At 36.4% G+C, this 19,598-nt stretch overlaps 1 protein-coding gene across 1 annotated transcript in view; it reads right to left on the bottom strand.

Moving 5' to 3' along the window:
- Window positions 1-19,598, bottom strand: part of PDE3B (phosphodiesterase 3B) — a 148,706-nt gene that overhangs the window by 128,534 nt on the left and 574 nt on the right. The window lies entirely within an intron of this gene.

Raw genomic sequence — 19,598 nt, 5'->3', positions numbered from 1 at the left:
TCAGTGCTCTTGGCTAGGCCATGACAATATAACAACAATAAGCAAAGCGCCAAAATTAATTTATACTTTTAATGCTATGCCAATCAAATTACCAAGTTGTTTACAAAACCTGATAAAATAATAATAAAATTAATTTTAGAAAACAAAAGATCTAAAATATCAAGGGAAATGATGAAAAGAAGCAGAGGCAAAGGAGGTACAGCACATTCAGACCTCAAACTATATTATAAAGCAGCAGTCATCAAAATCTGATTTTGATGATTAAAAAACAGAAAGATAGATAATATAGGTTAAAAAAAAACAGAAATAGATCATTGAGACAGACTAGACAAGGGAGAATCAAAAACAACAGAACTCAATAAACCAGTGTTTGATAAAGTGGAAAACATAAATTACCTAAACAAAAATCCTGACTTTAGTATCAAAGATTATACTACACAAAATTTGTAAGAGAAGAGGATGACATACCTCTCACAGGAATGAGAAGGAAATGTATCATAAGCAAACAAGAAAGGTGATTACAAATTTTACAATAGAAAATTTTGATTACCTGAAACTGAAAAGTTTCTGCACAGACAAAATTAATGCACCTAAGATGAAAAGATAAGTAGCCAAACGAAAAAAAAAATCTTTGCATCCAATATCTCTGATAAGAGATATTCAAGATACATAAGTAATTGACAGATACATTATGTGCATATGTATATGCAGAGAAAGAAAAGGACAAATAGATATCACCTAACGGATAAGTGGTCAAAGGATATAACAGTTCTCAAAAGAATTAAAAAGTACTCAAAATCGCATGAAAGAATGCTCAAAACTACTAACAATAAGAGTAATGCAAATCAAAACAACCCTGAGGTTTCACCTCTTGCCTTGCAAATTAGCAAAGATTATTTAAAAATTGCAATAGTCAATGTTGGAGGGATTGTGGAATGATAGGCATAGTTACACATTGGTGATGGAGCTATAAAATGGTATATTCATTTTAGAAAGCAATTTGGAGTTAACTGAATAGTAATGTATGAGGTTGCATATGTTTTAGTTGAACTATTCTTTTTTTAAGTAAAGAATTTCCTAGTATTTGTAATGGTTTAGTAAGTTCTGCACCAGCCTACAGTACACGAAAATACACACAACCTCAGATCCAAAGTTTCCACTGCTAGACATATAACCCATGGGGTCAGAGGTAGAAAATGTGGTCCTGTATACACCAAAGTATTTATAGCCACTCTTTTTGTAGTAGAAAAAACTGGAAACACAATAGGTGCCCCCAAGTGAGTTTTAGTGACAACCTCTAGTCCCTAATAGGAGTATATTTAAGTGTCCAAAGTGGTATATGGGGTATTCAGGGATGACTAGCACCTCTGGTGTCAGGACTTGCTGAGCCCTTTTCAGGGCTGCTCATCCATATTTGATGTCCACCTGTCATCCAGCTCTCAACTATGGTTCCAAGACACTCTGGCATGTGCAATAGCCATACTCCAGCAAAACATTCTCAGCAAACGGGCTAAACCTGGTTGGGAGCAAGCCACAGGCCTCAAACCTGTCAGTGAGTTAGGTAGGTATCTGTCCTAAGCACATGAAGACTTCCCCCCATTTGAATGGGCAGATGAGTACAATTTGTTACAACTGCCTTGGCCGTTGAAGCAGATGCTGTGGAGTGCTTAGAGCTTGGTCAAGACATCAAAGATGCATGGTCATCCACTGCATCCCCAGCCATTTCCAGTCCTCCTGACATTTGTGCTACCACCGGACTTCGATGACTCTGGAAGAGATGGTGAGGCTGAGGAATTTGCACAACTCCGTCTCACTTAAATCCAATTAACAAGCAAGTCAAGATATCATTGTTATGTGATATCACTGTTCCTCTTCAAAAATTAAAGATGAACAAGTGTCCACAATAATATCACCTTATGTTTATCTAAAGTTTTGTGGTTAGCAATGTGGTATGGAACGAAATGGAATAATGCAGGATAAGAATCTGAATGTGAAGAATGCAACAAAGCACAGAAACACCCAGACTGACGCAGAGCAAAGTGAGCGGACTCAGGAAAATAATAAGCAATGGCTGCAACAATGTAAATGAGAAGAAAACAACAAAACAAAGGAAAGAGTACCATGAAACTACAGCGACCACAACTGTACCAAAAAAAGGAGAAGAGAATCTGCATCTCTCTCACTTCTTTGCAGAGACAGGGAGACGACAGGCATGTAACATGGTATATACTGTCAGATTCACATGGGTTTATTAGGTTGGCTAAACTTTTTTTCCTTCAATTTTTTTATTCTTTGTCACAAAGTGTAGCTCTCTCAGGGGGATTATTATATCTAGAAATAAAGGTAAGATTGAAAACAAAAGATGATATCTTTTTTCAAAACGATTTGAACTCAGTTGATCAATTTTCCACTTTCAAAGAGAGCACTGTAGTTTAAAATTTTGTCTTTTTTTCTCAAATTCAATATTGCCTTTTACACTGTACAACATGTACAACTGTTCTAAGCTAAAGTCATTTCTTCCCTTTATTACAGTCAACTTCAGCTTTGCACTGTCATCATCAAAAACAAAAAGCAGTTAAGTTAATTGCTAGTGAATATGACGCAAATGGTTTCCCTGACAACAGCCCAAGTTCTGAAGAGCCAGTTCCAGGATTTCTTCATTTGTTTGCCCTCAGTCTGATGGAGTAGGCACTAAGCCTCCTGTTTCACTAAGCAGGCAATGTAACATACACACAGCACTGCTTACTTAACCATTTGCTGGGTGCCACAGCAATCCATGTTAGCCTAGGATTTGTACAATTCAGAGATGCAGAGCTAGAAGGGAATGCAGAGATAAATAACCCAACCCTCACATTTTATAGCTGAGGAAACTGAGGTCCAGGGCTGCTGCTTTTCACACCACTTCTATACTAGAAACATGAAAACATACACTAATGCCTCATTGGAGCATGAAGGTAATCTTGGGTCTCAAACATGATGCCAAATGAGCAGAAGCTATGGAAAGTTCTAACATGCTGGCAAGGATTTGAGTATGATTCTGGTAACAAATTGAGTCTCTTTTCTGAGTTAGCCTAGCTAGCTAAATATGAAGAGAGTCATAACTGATAGGCTGGATACTCTGTGATGAACTCACTGGCCATGGAAACCCCCCAAAAAACAAAGAAAAACATAGAATGGCCCTCAGTCCTAGGAAGCCTAGGTCAGCTTCTGCAGTCACAACAAAGAATCACGGTTTTCAGACTTTTTCTATAAACTTAAACTTAGTTATCCAGGAGGCTAAAAGTGAAGTCCTTGTCCAATAAGTTGACTTACTACAGAAGGAAATGAAACCATAATCATCTTGATATTTTGTATAAAAAAGCAGTTAATTATATGATAAAAATAATTGTACATGTACATTCAGACTAACCATTTTCCCAAAAACATTAGCCAAAACTTTTTAAATGTACATTTGTTTTCGACAGTATCTAATTTAGAAATGAGGTAAACCACACTAAAAATTATTTTCCATCTTCCAATTACATAAATCTGAGATTTAAGTATAATTTAAACCAAGTACTGGTACAACCTAGTTTACTATATGCCACATGCCATGGGAAAGAAAAAGTGAGGGAATAGTTTGTTTCAAAAAAGTCTGTGGGGACCTAAGAAACTTACAACAAACTACAAGACTTTCAATCAGAGATTCCAAAGAACAGTATCAACAGCAGTTTTATGATTATCCTACAACTTATCAAGACTATATTTAGTTACAGTTTACCAGGTGGCCCAGACAGATGCTGAAGGGCAGAAGGCTTAAACTGTGCTAAATGCAGGTCATAAAGCTTCAAGACAAACTTTTTTTCCTCTTATTTAGTATTTTATTTTTCCCCAGTTACATGTAAAAAACTATTTCTAATATCCGTTTTTAAAACTTTTAAGTTGCAGATTCTGTCCCTTCCTCCCTCATTGAAAAGGCAAGCAATTCGATATAGGTTATACATGTGTAGTCAAGACAAACTTTTTATTATTATTACTGAAGAAAAGATATTTTAAAATGTTTATTTTTGAGGGGGAGCCAAGACAGCAAAGAGGTCAGCATTTTTGCAGAGTTCTTCTAATACCCCTCTAGAACAACTTTTAAAAAGTATGTCAATCCAAATTCTGAGTGGAAAAACTAACAAAAAGTCAGAATGAATCATCTTCCCAGCCCAGGGCAGCTTAGAAAGACAGAAAGAGAGGTCTACACTGGAGTGAGGTCTGGCAGCAGAAGCAGCACTAGCTGTTGACAGTAGGGTGACAGCAGCAGGAAAAACCAAGGGTCTAGAGATGGTAAGGGAGTTGAATATTTGGTCAGAAGGAGATCCCAGGGGACCTCCTGTACTAGCACTGGGTACAAGATTGGGGGCCATTTGGCAGCATTGTCACCCATTACCTAACTCCAGGTTACAGTTTCAGGGCAAGTGGTTACCCCTTACCGAGTTCAAGTTGCAGCCACGAGGGAGAAGGGGCTCTGTGTCAAGATAAAAATTCAGGCCACGAGGGCAACGATCAGACCTCTCCCCAGATCATACCACTTTGGAAGCACTAAAAACTTAGAGATACCCACTGAGCTATTAAAGTAGCCGACGTTTATAAAAGACAGAAGCTCAGGACAGACATCCTACTCTACCTTCAGAGGTGAGCAGAATCCTACTCTAATATAAAATCCAAAATCAAGTAATCAGCTGGAAAAAATGAACAAACAACCAAAAAGAACCTGAACATAAAAAACTATTACGATGACAGGTAAGCTCAAAATACAAACTCAGAAGAGTATGACTTGAAAATATCTATAAGCAAAGCTTCAAAGAAAAATGAGGACTGGACACAAGTACAAACAGAATTCCTAGAAGAGCTAAAGAGTTGGTTTTTTTTTTAACAGCAAAAAAACATTTTTTTAATAAAATACGAACAGTAGATGAAAAATCAGTAAAAGAAATAAGAGCAATGAAAGAAAATCACGAAAAGAGAATTAAACTATTAAAAGAATTAACTGGAGTTTGGTAAAATAAGTACAAAAAAATAGTAAAGAAAATAATGAAGAAAATAACTCAAAATATCAGAACTGGCCAAATGGTAAAAGATGTGCAAAAACTCACTGAAAAAAATAACTACTTAAAAATTGGAATTGGAGATGAATAATAGACTTTTAGAAAATTTAAATATGATAGACCTCTAAAGAAAACTCAATGGAAATAGAAAGGATATGCTTTTTCTGAGCTATACATGGCACCTTCACAAAAATTGGCCCTGTATTAGGCCATAAAAACCTCACAAATGCAGAAAAGCTGAAATATTAAATGCACCTTTTTTGGACCACAATGCACAAAAAAAAAGTTACATTCAGTAAAGGGCCTTGGAAGCAGAAATTGAAATTAATTGGAAACTAAATAATCTAATTCTAAAGAAAGAGTAGAAAATGTATCTCTAAATGCTTACATAAAAATATATAATAATAAATGTAAGCATAACAAATGCTTATGTAATAATACATAACAAAAGAGAAAGATCAAATCAATGAATTGGGCATGCAATTAAAAAACTAGAAAAAGAACAACTTAAAAATCCCCAATTAAACACCAAAATAGAAATCCTGAAAACCAAAGGAACAATTAACAAAACTGAAAGTAAAATAATAACAATAACAACACTGAACTAATAAATAAAACTAAGAGCTAGCTGGTTTTATGGGGTAAAAAAAAATCAATAAAATAAACCATTGGTTAATTTCATTTGTTGAAAAAGAAAGAAGAAAACCAAATTACCAGTATCAAAAAATATAAATTACCCAGATTAAAAGAAGTTGAAATAGAATACTTAAATAACCCTCTCTTAAAAAGAGAAATTGAACAAGCCATAAATGAGCTCCATATGAAAACATCACCAGGACCAGGTGGATTTACAAGTGAACTCTACCAAACATTTAAAGAATAATTATTCCTAATACTATATAAACTACTTGAAAGATTAGGTAAAGAAGAGGCAGCTAGGTGGAGCAGTGGATAGAGCATGAGCCCTGGAATAAGGAGAACCTGAGTTCAAATCTGACCTCAGACACATAACACTCACTAGCTGTGTGACTCTGGGCAAGTCATTTAACCCCAACTGCCTCACCAAAAAAAAAAAAGATTAGGTAAAGAATTCTACCAAGTTCCTACCAAATTCCTTGTATGACAACACAAAACCGGGAAAAGCAAAAACTGAGAAAGAAAACTCTAGACCAATTTCCCTAATAGTGATGCAAAAAATTTAATGAAAAACCAGAGGTTATAGTAATATATCATAAAGATGATATGAACAAGTGAAGTTTATACCAGCAATGCAGGGCTGCATTCCAGCAGTGCATATTGCAACGCAATATGAGGAAAACTGTAAGCATAATTAACCACATCAATAACAACAAAAAAATCATGATTATATCAATAGATGCAGAAAAAGCTTTTGACAAAATACAACACCTATTCTTATTAAAAACACTAGAAAGCATAGCAATAAGTGGAACTTTTCTTAAAATGATAAATAGTATCTATCTAAAACCAAAAGCAAGCATTATCTGTAATGGGGATTAACTAGAAGTCTTCCCAATAAGATCAGGGATGAAGCAAAGACGTCTGTTAACACTGTTATTATTCAATATTGTACTAGAAACATTATCAGACGTGGGGAACCTGGCCTTCTAGGTCCTTGGGTGGCACCTTTTGAATGAGTCCAAGTTTTACAGAACAAATTCTTTTATTAAGGGGATTTGTTTTGTGAAGTTTGGATTCAGGCATAGGGCCTCACTTGCGGACCTAGAAGGCCACAGGTTCTCCACCCTTAGCTATAGCAATAAGACAAGACAAAGAAATTGAAGTAATAAGAACAAGTAACAAAGAAACAAAACTGTATATTTAGATAACCCTAGAGAATCAACTAAAAAACTAGTTGAAACAATTAACAACTGTAGCAAAATTTCAGGATATAAAACAAACCCACATAAACCACCAGCAAACTCAGCAGGAAGAGATAGAAAGAGAAATCCCATTTAAAACAAATGCATACAGTATAAATACTTGAGACTCTACCTGTCAAGATAAATCCAGAGACTATATGTATACAATTACAAAATACTTTTGGAACAAATAAAGTCATACTTAAACAAATGGAGAAATATTCGTTGTTCATTAGTAGGTCAAGCCCACATAATAAAAATGACAATCCTACCTAATCCTACCTAAATCTATTTACTTATTTAGTGCCAAACCAATCAAAGAATTATTTTATAGAGCTAGAAAAAAGTAAAAATAAAAATTCATCTGGAAGAAAAAAAGGTCAAGAATATCAAGGGAATCAATGGAAAAAAAATGTGAAAGATAGTGGCTACCAGTACCAGATTTCAAACTATAATACCAATCAATAATCATCAAAAAGATGTGGCACTGGCTAAGAAATAGTGATGGATCAGTGGAATTAATGACCATAGTAATCTAGTATTTGATAAAACCAAAGATCTAAGCTTTGGGGACAAGAACTCACTATTTGACAAAAATTGCTGGCAAAACTGGAAAGCAGTATGGAAGAACAGACCAATATCTCACACCATATACCAAGATAAGGTCAAAATGAGTATATAATGTGACATAAAAGGTGAAATCATAACTAAATTTTTGCTGTTGTTTAGTCATTTTCAGTTGTGTCTGACTCTTCACGACCCAATCTGGCGTCTTCTTGGCAAAGACACTGGAGTGGTTCGCCATTTCCTTCTCCAGCTCATTTTACAGATGAGGAAACTGAGGCAAACAGGGTGAAGTGACTTGCCCAAGGTCACACAGCTATAAGTGTCTGAGGTCAGATCTGAACTCAGGAAGATGAGTCTTCCTCACTCCAGGCCTGGCACTCTATTCACTGCACCACCTAGCTGCCCAAGCAAATTAGGAGAGCACAGAAGAATGCACCTCTCAGATCTACAGATAAGTGAAAAGTTTATGACCAAACAAGAGACAGATAGGATCACAGGAGCTAAAATGGATAATTTTGATTATATTCAGAGGTTCCCAAACTTATTTCGCCTACGCCTTCTTTTCAAAAAATATTACTTAGTACCCTCGGGGTTAGGTATACCCTCATTTTTATTCAACACCCCCTCAATTACACTCAAGGCTACTACTAATCCCCCCAATGTTCCAGCGACCTTCCCCCAGGGATGGTATCACTCACTTCGAGAACCTATGCATTAAGTTAAAAAGGTTTTGCACAAACAAAAACAATGCTGCCAAAATTAGAAGAAAAGGAAAACAGGAAAGGAGGAAGGGGTTTACAGCAAGTTTCTACAATAAAGGCCTCATTTCTCAAATATACAGGGAACTGAACCAAGTTAATAAAAATAAGAGCCATTCCCCAATTGATAAATGGTCAAAGTATATTAACAGGCAGTTTTCAGAAAAAGAAATCAAAGCTATCAATAGTCACATGAAAAAATGCCCTAAATCACTAATAATTAGAGAAATACAAATTTAAAACAACTCTGAGATACCACCTCACATCTATCAGATTGGCTAAGAAAAGGATAATAACAAATACTGGAGGGGATCAAAAAAATTGATACATTAATGCACTGCTGGTAGAATTGTAAACTGGTCCAACAATTTTGAAGAAAAATTTGGAACTCTGCCCAAAAGGCTATAAAACTGTGTCTGCCCTTTGACCCAACAATATCACTACTAGGTCAGTATCCCAAATGGAGCAAATAAAAAGAAAAAGGATCTACATGCACAAACATATTTATAGCAATTCCTTTGTGTGTTAGCAAAGAATTGGAAACTGAGGGGATGCCCTTCATTTGGGGTATGACTAAACAAGTTGTGGTATATGATTATGATGGAAAACTACTGTGCTATAAGAAGAGGGAGATAGGTTTTCAGAAAAACTTGGTAAGACTTATGAATTGACGTGAGTGAAATGAGCTGAACTAGAACATCGTACACAGTAACAGCAATATTGTAGTGATGACCAACCATGAATGATTTAGCTACTCTGATCAATACAATGATCTAGGACAATTCCAAAGGATTCATGACAAATATAGATATAGATACAGATACAGATATATCCACTTCCAGAGAGACACCTCCAGATGAACTCTGAGTGTAAACTGAAGCATATTGTTTTTCACTTTATTTTTACCTTTTTTGTTTCATTTTTGCAACATGGCGAAAATAGAAATAGGTTTTGCATGACTTTACATGTATAATGGGTATCATATTGCTTGCCTTCTAAATGGGTGGGGGCTCTGAAGAGAGAGAGAAATTGGAATTCAAATTTTAAAAAAAAGAACGCTTAAATAAATTTTTTGAAAAGCTATTGGAAAATACTTAACAAAATAAATGAAAATAAAATATGAAAAATAATTTAAAAATCAGAATTGGTCAAGTAGAAACTAATGATTTCATGAGATATCAAAAAACAATAAAACAAAGTCAAAAAAATGAAAGAAGAAAATGTGAAATATCTCATAGCTTTGAAAAACAACTGACCTGAGGGGCAGCTAGATGGCGCAGTGAACAGAGCACCGACCCTAAAGTCAGGAGGACCTGAGTTCAAATATGACCTCTGACCAAACACCTGACACTTACTAGCTGTGTGACCCTGGGCAAGTCAGTTAACCCCAATTACCTAAAAAAACAAAAAAAAAAAACAAAAAAAAAAGGAGCTTATATTTAGGGCAGCTAGGTGGCACAGTGGATAAAGCACCAGCCCTGGAGTCAGGAGGACCTGAGTTCAAATCCGGCCTCAGACACTTAACAGTTACTAGCTGTGTGACCTTGGGCAAGTCACTTAACCCTACTGCCTACTCAAAAAACAGAAAAAAAGAAAAAAGAAAAACAATTGGCCTGGAAAATAGATCAAGAAAGAAGAAACAATTTAAAAACTGGACTACCTGAAAGTCATGATCAAAAACAAGCCCAGCAATCATACTTCAAGAAGTTATAAAGAAAAACTGCCCAGATAACTTCAAACTAGAAGACAAAATAGAAACTGAAAAGAATCTACCAATCACTTCCTGAAAGAAATCCCAAAATAAAACCTTTCTCAAATAACTGTTATGATTTAATGTGTGAAAGGAAGTATGCTAGGCACTAAGAGGATATAGTACATGATTCTCTGTCATAAAGGGGTACGTACTATATGCACCAAACAAATGGTTATAACTAGTCACGCAAGAATTCAAAAAGATAAAGATCACTACAGGTAAGTAGGATGCTTCAGTATTCCCAGTGGAAACCTTGTGTCATGAATGACTCTTCCTTCACATCACCACCTGTATGCAACCTTGCAAAATCTATCATTACTTTCATTTACAAAGCACATTAAAATTTTAACCCTTTTTTACATCAGAAGCTCTTAACCTTTATGTGTGTGTCATGGGCCTCTTGGGCAGTTATCTGGAGAAGATTCCCCAAAATTACCAATGATCTCTTAATTGTCAGATCTGATTAACTTTATTCAATCTTCATTCTTCTCTACCTCAACTCTAAGGTCCCCTTCAGTTCTAAAACGCTACAAAAATAAAATCTAGATGATATTTTCTGGCAGAAAGCTCACTAGTAAATAGTCTTTAATACTATCTGCTTGCTATAATGGTGTGGGTTTTTTTTTCCAACTATGTCACTTTTCAAATGAGAATCTGTATGAGTCAAAGAGTACCAGACTCACTAATCCCATTATCTGGAAATGAGAAACTTATTGGAATTTCATAATGAAGCAAATGAAATCATGTTATTGGCACACTGTGCATTTTAAATGATAAGCTCAAGCTTCATAATTTGGTGACAATTCTCAAAGGAGTCAACTATCATTATTACCATCAAAAATCTCAAACAAAAATGAAAGGATTATAAAATCAGGAAATAGGTGCTAGTAAGTAACATAAATAATTTTTTTCAACATGAGTAGATTATAAAGCTATTGAGTAGGTAATACCTTTCTGAAAGACATTTTGTGTAATTTACCAAGTTGATGAATTCCTCATTTAGCAACATTACTACCACAGTGAGTAGGGGCTATTATTACGTAAATATAAAAAGAAGAAGCTTTACAAAAAAAATCAATTCATTTCAAGCTTCCTTGACTTTAATAAAAATGTCACTGAACTTGGGTGAAAGTAATGCAATGAATAAATCTTGCAAACCATTTAATACTTCCCAGCTAATCACACTCACCTCCCCCCAAATTCTTGAACATTTCAGGTTATAGAGGTATCACTGGAGTAGTAAAAAAAAAACCTGAAGTGAGAAAACCTGGTCTTGATATTTACCACCTTGCTGGGCAAGGGGAAGTCTCTTAACCTTAGTTGTTCTCTACATCTATAAAATAGGAAAAATACCTAGTATGTACCATCTGCCTCCAAAGGTAATTGTAGAAAGCACTTAAAGCCCTAGAAAAATGTGGATGATGATAACGATAACGATTATAACGGTAATGAATCTACTCCCCCATTAGGAACTTTGACTAGAAACAGGCAGGGGTGAGAATATGCAAACACCTACAGATTCAAAGGGAAGGTCTGGCAACCATATATACCAGGCTGAGAAGGGCCACCACAAGTTTCAGGTAGCTAGCCTGAATTTCACAGAAACTGCCAAACCAATCTCTATAATTCCAGAAAATTATCTCTAAGGCCTTGCTACTTGGATAAACAATATATCTCAGTAGTCTGCAGAAAGCAAATGAAGTCTTAATGTAACCATCCCTGCAGTGCCCATCATGAAGCTGAGATGCTAGAGAGGGAGGCTCAACTTACTGCTGTGCACTAAAAAAGCTAAGAAGGCCCCTCTGAGATGCAGTACAAGCATACCTCATTTTGCTGTGTTTTGCTTTGTTGCACTTTAGCGTACTTTACTGCTTTTTTTTTTTTTAAGAAACTGAAGGTTTGTGGCAACCCTGCACTGAGCAAGTGTATGGGTGCCATTTTTCCAAAAACATGTGCTCACATTGTGTCTCTGTGTCATATTTTGATAATTCTCACAATATTTCAAACCTTTTCATTATTATTATATCTGTTATAGTGATCTGTGATCAGTGATCTTTGATGTTACTATTGTAATTGTTTTAGGTCACCATGAACCCCACCCATATAAGATGCCAACCTCAATCAATAAATGTCGTGTGTGTTCTAACTGCTCCATTGACCTGTCTCTCTCCCTCTGCTGTGCCTCCCTATTCCCTGAAAAACAATATTGAGATTAGACCAATTAATAACCTTACAATGGCCACTAAGTATTCAAGTGAAAGGAAGTGTCGATCAATGATCAAAGTTCATTATGGTCTTATTTTAAGAAATTGCCACAGCCACCCCAAACTTCAGCAACCACCACCCTAGAATTTTGAATGTATTTTATACAAATATGTAGCTAGTACAAATACTTATACCTAGAATAATATAAGATGCTACATAGCAATCCATGACTGGCAAGAACAAGGCATGCAACACCAATGTAACTTCCCTCTATGACAATGTAACATTGAACTGTGCATCAGGCATTTACTACACGCCTCCTACTTGCCAGACATGCTACTGGCTATCGGCTGCACAAAGATGAAAGGGAAACCCTTCGCTGCAGCCAGACAGCTTACAGTGTAGCTCAAAGAGAACATGGACCCATTGAGGTATATACAAAATAAGACACAAGGTGATGGTGAGGGGAAGAAGGACGAGTGGAATCAGAAAAGGCTTCATGTGGAAGGCGGCATTTAGCAGAACCCTTAAAAGAGACTAGGGATCTGGGAGACTGAGGTGAGGAGAAAGTAGTGGCATGGTGGGGACAGACATCGAGCCAAGTACAACAAGACCAGCCTGGCTGGACTGCTGTAGTGCACATGGAAGAGAGCAACATGAGGTTTGAAAGTTCTGTCGTGGCCATGCTATAAAGGCTTAAAAAGTCAAACGGAGGAGTTTATATTTGTTTCTCAATATAATAAAGTTCTACTAGAGTTTATTGAGAAGGAGAGGCACAGCTAGATTTGTACTTTAGGTAAATCAGTTTGTCAGCTGTGGGAAGGATGGATTGGAGTGGGAAACCAATTAGGAAAGAACTGCAATAATGCAAAGTAGAGGGAACAAAGGCCTGAAACCCAAGAGTGGCTCTGAATGGAGAGGAGGAGATGGAGAGGCTGAAATGACAAGATTTAGCAACAGGCTGTATGGGAGTGAAGCGCCAAGGACAGCCTTCAAAGCTGCAAATATGGGCATCTAGAAGGATGATGGTGTCCTCAGCAGAAATAACGAAATTCAAAAGAGAAATGAAGTTTGGGGACAAAGATGAATTCAGTTTCACACAGTTTATTTTGAGATACGTACAGAACATCTGATTTGAAATGTCCAATAGGTACGTGGTGATATGAACAATTGCAGTTTAGGAGAAAGACTAGGGTTGGAAATAACAGCCCACACAACTCCCATTTTCCACTCTTCTATCTTGATTTAAATAAAACTTTTGATTTTCTCCCACATGTCAGTCTGAAGAGCTACAAAGCATCATCTTAACCCTAGCATAGTCATGGGTGAACAACCAACTTGGCAGCTGCACTGACAGGAGGGTCATTGTCCATGACTCAGAGTTAAAAGTGGGCTCCAGCATACTAATTGGGCATCCCAGTGTTTCTTCAGCAATTAGTCTTATTCAACTTAACATCTTTCTTGATGATCCAGACAAAAGAATCAAGAATATGTTCAGAAAAATTACAGGAAGTAATTTATTGGTTGGGACTGCTAACATGTGATTAAGAATAAAACTGAAATATACCTTGAACAATTAAAGGGGAAAAAATCTTTAAAAGGGACTTAAACTCTTTAAAGTAGTACATTTTGACACAAATAAACAAATGTTTCAAATACAGTCCCTAGAATGAATAGCTAAGCCCAAGTCCAAAAGAAAAGAGTTTTGGGGTTGTAAATGACTACAAGAGGAGAGGTGTTGGGGCTTTGTTTTCTTTTTTAATATGAAAATGCAGGAAAGAAATTGTGATGAGATTGGGAACAGGCACATCATTCTAACCCCGACTCTGTCATTCAGTAGCTGCCCCCTTGAGTCAACTGTGCAATAAGGAAGCTAGCTCTTCTTTCAACGAGCTCTAGAGTTTCTTCAAGGTCTAATTTCTATGATTTGTCACAAGATATTCTTCAGATCTCTTCCATCACAGTCCTCCACTGATGACTGATAGACAGAGGGGACCACAGGTCCTCCAAACGACACCAACAGAACTTGGGTTGCACTTAATGTCTTTTCAGCTCCACAGTCCTACAAAAGCTCACCTGTGACTACTGTTCAAAGACCAGTCTAGCTAATCCTGGAAAGGATCATCACCAGTCGACTGGCCATCAAGTGATATTTTTCTGACCTCAACAACTCATAAAGCAGTCTACTAGAGTGTAGAAGGAAAGCAATTTGCATCACTAGAGGGAATATTCACACTAATGAAATAATAGATCATTTGGAATTGTGAAGCATTCCTGAAATATCTAAAAAGGTGTGTTAAAAAAAAAAGGATCAGACCTCTGCTTGTTGCCATCCAATTATCTAAACTGGAATCAGAGTATGAAGTAAAAGTCTGGAGATGGTGTACTTTATTAAAACAAAGATCTAACAATTACAGGTTGCCTACCATGAAACAGACTAGGAGGTTTCAGTCCCAAAAGATCTTTAAGCAGAGGCTGGATGACCACCCATTGGAGATCCTGTGAAGGTAAGGCCCCTCGTTTTGCAGATGAGGAAATGAAGGCCCACAGTCACAGAGCTAGGAAGTGTCTGAGGTTGGCGTTAAATCCATCTCTTCTTTATTCCACATCCACTATTGTACGTACTATACCATCCTGATTCTGTTGTACTCCCAAGACTCCTAGTATAGTCCTTTCCCAAATACCTAAAAAGTCTATAAATACACATTCAATAAACAGTTAAATTTCACAATTCCTTTACATGATCTTTAAGAAAAATTAAGATTTCTCCAACTGATAGATGGTCAAAGGCTAAGTGGTGCAGTGGATAGAGTGCTAGCCCTGGAGTCACAAAGACCTGAGTTCAAATCCAGCCTCAGGCACTTACTAGCTGTGTGACTCGGGCAAGTCACAGAATCCTGTTTGCTTCAGTTTCCCCATCGGAAAAAATGAGAAGGAAATGAAAAACCCCTCCTGTATCTTTGCCAAGAAAACCCCAAAGAAAGTCAGACATGACTGAAAGAAAAAAAAAACCTGACGACAACAAAGGATATGAACAGACAAGTTTCAGAAGAAGAAATCAAAGCCATCCATAGTCACATTAAAAAAATGCTCTAAATCATTATTGTTTAGAGAAATACAAATTAAAACAATTCATACCTATCAGATTGGCTAATATGACAGAAAAGTAAAATGACAAATGCTAGAGGGGATATGGAAAAATTGGGACACTAATGCACTGCTGGCACAACCTAGTAGGTCTGTATTCCAAAGATATCAAAGAAAAGAGGGAAAGGACCTAATTCTACAAAAATATTTAAGTGGTACTTTTTGTGGTGGCAAAGAATTGGAAATTGAGGGGATGCCTATTAATAGGAAAATGGCTAAACAAGTTGTGGTATAAGGTGTGATGGAATACTATCGTGCTATAAGAAGAGGGGGATGGTTTCAGAAAAACCTGGGAAGACTTATATGAACTGATGCAAAGTAAAGTGAGCAGAATTGTTAGAATATTGTATACAGTAACAGCAATATTGTAATGACGATCAACTGTGAAAGACTTTACTCTACCAAAACAACAATCTAATATTATTCCAAAGGATCCATAATGAAAAATGTTATCCATTTCCAGAGAAAGAACTGTTGAACTCTACGAGTGCAGACTGAAACATACCTTTTTTTATTTTCTTTATTTTTCTTGTGGGTGTGTTTTCTTTTACAATATAGTTAATATGGACATATGTTTTGCATGACTTCATAAGTATAATCATTATTATATTGCTTTCTCAATGGGTAGGGGAGGGGTGGGAAGTAGGGAGAAAATTTGGAATTCAAAATATTTAAAAACAAACATTAAAAAACTTACCTGTAATTGAAAAATATTGAATAAAACAAAAATACATTTTAAAAAAGAAAAGAAAAATTAAGATACTATGAAGCTGGGGAATCTGATCAAGGCAAATTAAGATGACTCCATTCTTAGCCACTAGAATTTTCCTCTGAAAAATGTTCCATACAAAATAGCACACAATCTGAAAAACAGTATTGTCATGAACACAGTAAAAAAAAAAAAATCAGCAATGAATCTTCAGCTGTCTACTCTGAATGGTCAGAGCTCAATGATGAAAATTGTTCACAGAAAAGAAAAATAAACAGAGAAAACATTTAATCTTTCTATCGCAATGCTAATAGTTTGATGAATCTACATACTAAGCATACTAAAGTTTATAAAAAAAGAGTGAAGGACCAGCACAACCCTGAGTACATATTCAGTCACTTAGCCCTATGCCACTGAAGGGCCCATTGTAAACAACCTCCTAAAACAAAAGAGTTCACAAGCAAATAAGACTGACTGCTGATATCAGTGTGGCACTGACACATCTGTCTATTTGCCTTCAGTTGCTAGGATTCAGTAAGCACATTTACCTCCAAAGCTTGAAAATGTGCATATCTTTGATGTTCTATTGATTCCATGCTAAAAGAGGATCCACGCTGACAAATATTTAAGTATTGCTTTGAAACCAAGCTCATATATTACTGACAACTTATTAGAAAGTGACAAGAAACAAAAATGATTAATTAAACTCTTGATTAAAAGAGTTTTTTAAAATGCTAACAACGAAATCAAATAAAGGCATACTTTTAGTTATTTGCCAAAATGATAAACTTCAAACTACCAACCAAATCAACAGTTATTTATTAAGCACCCACAATGTGCCAAGCACTGTGCTGGCACTGGAGATACAAATGCAAAAAAATGGAACAATTCCTCACTCTCAAGGAATCTATGTTCTACAGAGAGGCATATAGAATAAATAAAAAGTAAAACACAAGGTAGTAGAAGACAAGGAAGATTCCTGAAGGATCTCTGGTTGGCTGGACTCAGAGAAGGTCAAGTTGGAGCTACATCTTGAAGGAAGAGTTCAAATTCATGAGGCAGATAGAGGGAAAGCAGAAGGCATGCAGATAATCAGCCAGGCTGGAGCCCAGTCTTGGAAATGGGAAATAGAGGGTCATGTGTGACAAAGAGAAGGCCAACTTAGGGGTACTATATACTGCAAGAAGGAAGATAATCTATAATAAGGCTACAAAGAGGCTAAAGCCAAACTACAAAGGTGTTTAAGAATCAGAGGATTCATGTCTTATCCTAGAGGCAAGGAGGAGACACTGTCGTTTATTAAATAGGACAGTGACACGGTCCAATCTGCACACAAGCACTTTTCACAGCAGGGGAGATGTCGGGCCTGAGGAGGCAGGGAGATAATGAGACGGCCACCACGAGAGTCTGGGCCAAAGGCGATGAGCCTGAACTCAGTGTGAACAATGTGAGGAGAGAGAAAAATTAGGTTGCAGAGATAGAAACAACAAAATTTGGCAACTGACAGGCTATGTGAGATGAGGGATCATAAGAAGGGCAGGCTGATGCTGAGGTTACAAAGCTAGGAAGCTAGAAGAATGGTGGTGCCTTTGACAGAACTAGGAATGTTTATAAAAAAGGTGGTTTGGGGAGGATGACAAGAAGAAGAAGAAGACAGTTGAGTTCTGTTCGAGACATGCTGAGTGTGAAATGTCTGAAATGTCCACTAGGCAGCAAGTGATGTGGGACTGGAGCTCAAGGGAAAGACTAGGGCTCAACACAAAGAACTGGGAGTCATCAATATAGACAGCTGGACATAATTCAGAACACACAAGTCTTGTCTAACCAGAATCTTTTTCAATCTCACATAAGAAAATGCATGTTAAACAAATGGAAAACTGGGGAATTATGTAGATTTGTTTTAAATTAAGCCACTCCTAGGAATTAGTCTGAAGATGAGAGGGAGCTAAGGCTTAGTGGCATCAAAAACTGCTTTTTTATCCCTAAACCTTTCCACCAGTCCTAAACACTACCACTAGCGGGTTCCATATTCAATCTCACCCAATGGGCTATGGAAAGAACAGGAAACTTGTAAGGGTAAGAATGATGAGAATGGAAGAGAACTACGAGATTCCTCATCCTGGGCATTCTGAAGAGGAATATTATCTATCCTTTGCCTCATAGTGATGCAAAGAAAGTTGGCCAACTGTCTCTACATGCCCTCTGGTGGGCAGGAGGTGTTACTAAGGCTATTTTTTACTTAGAATGAAAAGCTCAGGATGATATAGTAAGCAAATCTGCCAATAGTAACTTTGAAAAATCAAAATTTCTCCTCTGATTTAAAAGAGCACAAATTCTTGTTAAGATCATATAAGCCTCCTTAGGTCATCATATTGGTTTCCTCTCACACGGTACCTCAGAACCACAAACCCTTCAACTTCAAAGTTCTTCATACTTTGAAATAAACCTGACTGCCATGGATCATTTGTTTATCCTAACTTTAGTATTTTAATGAGTGTATGCATGTACATATGTGTGTACTCATATTTAGACATCTTTCTTTACTTATCTGTCTATTCGCCCTTGCTAGTCTGTCCCCAAAGCTACCTGGAACATGTTTATTCCCTGTCCCTATTTGTTAAGTCCTTTCCTTTTCACTTTTCAAAAAGTTACTGAAATTATACATTCTCCATGAATACTCTTAAATAAGTGGGAATATGGTAGGACTTAAAGAGTTCATTCATTTGCCCTACCCAACTTCATAAAAAATTATTTGTTAATATGACTATCTTGAAAGTGAGAATAAAAAGCTGTCCAGCCCACCTTAAAAAAAAAGTATTTGTCAGCTTGCTCTTGAGCCAAGTAGAATCAACACTATTTTCCACTTATCTGATACCAGCTTTTACTCACTTTGGACAAGTGACTTTGTACTTAACTATTCCTTTAAATCAAATTCTGATGAAGCTATTCTTGTCTATGTATATAGAATGAATATCAAAGAGATTCTAAAGGAAAATGAATGTACTTGACAAAGTGTGGATAATGGTAACAAAATTTTAGGTTTTTTTTTTCTATTTAACCTTTAGCTTCCTTAAGTAGTATGGGACCAATATGCTAAAATACCAAGAAATAGTAACAAGACAATGTTTTGTTTAGATACGCCTCTAAAGAAGTCAGTTTTTTTCTATATTTAAGAAAAAATTTAGTATCTGAGGAAAATCCAAGTTAGCAGTCACAATATTTTATAGGAAAAGGAACATGGATCTAAATAACTTGAGTCAGAATCATTTACATTGCAGCCTTGGTCACATCTTCCATTTGCATGGATTTTATTCAAATGTCTGGATACTAGGTAAAAAATTTCATTTGTGACCCATGTGGAGAGATCTTCATATGACTATACTCTAGAACTAGAGCAAAATTCCTTATCATATGTGGTTTGGGTTTAACACTCACCTACTTAAATAAGCAAAGCTGAAATGGGGGGAGAGAGAAAGAAGAAAAGGGAGAAAGGGACAGGGAGAAGAG

The sequence above is a fragment of the Vombatus ursinus genome, unplaced genomic scaffold (assembly GCF_900497805.2).
Source record: "Vombatus ursinus unplaced genomic scaffold, bare-nosed wombat genome assembly UNPS02009770.1, whole genome shotgun sequence".
In the NCBI taxonomy this organism is placed as follows: domain Eukaryota; kingdom Metazoa; phylum Chordata; class Mammalia; order Diprotodontia; family Vombatidae; genus Vombatus; species Vombatus ursinus.
This window is presented reverse-complemented; position numbering and strand designations above follow the sequence as displayed.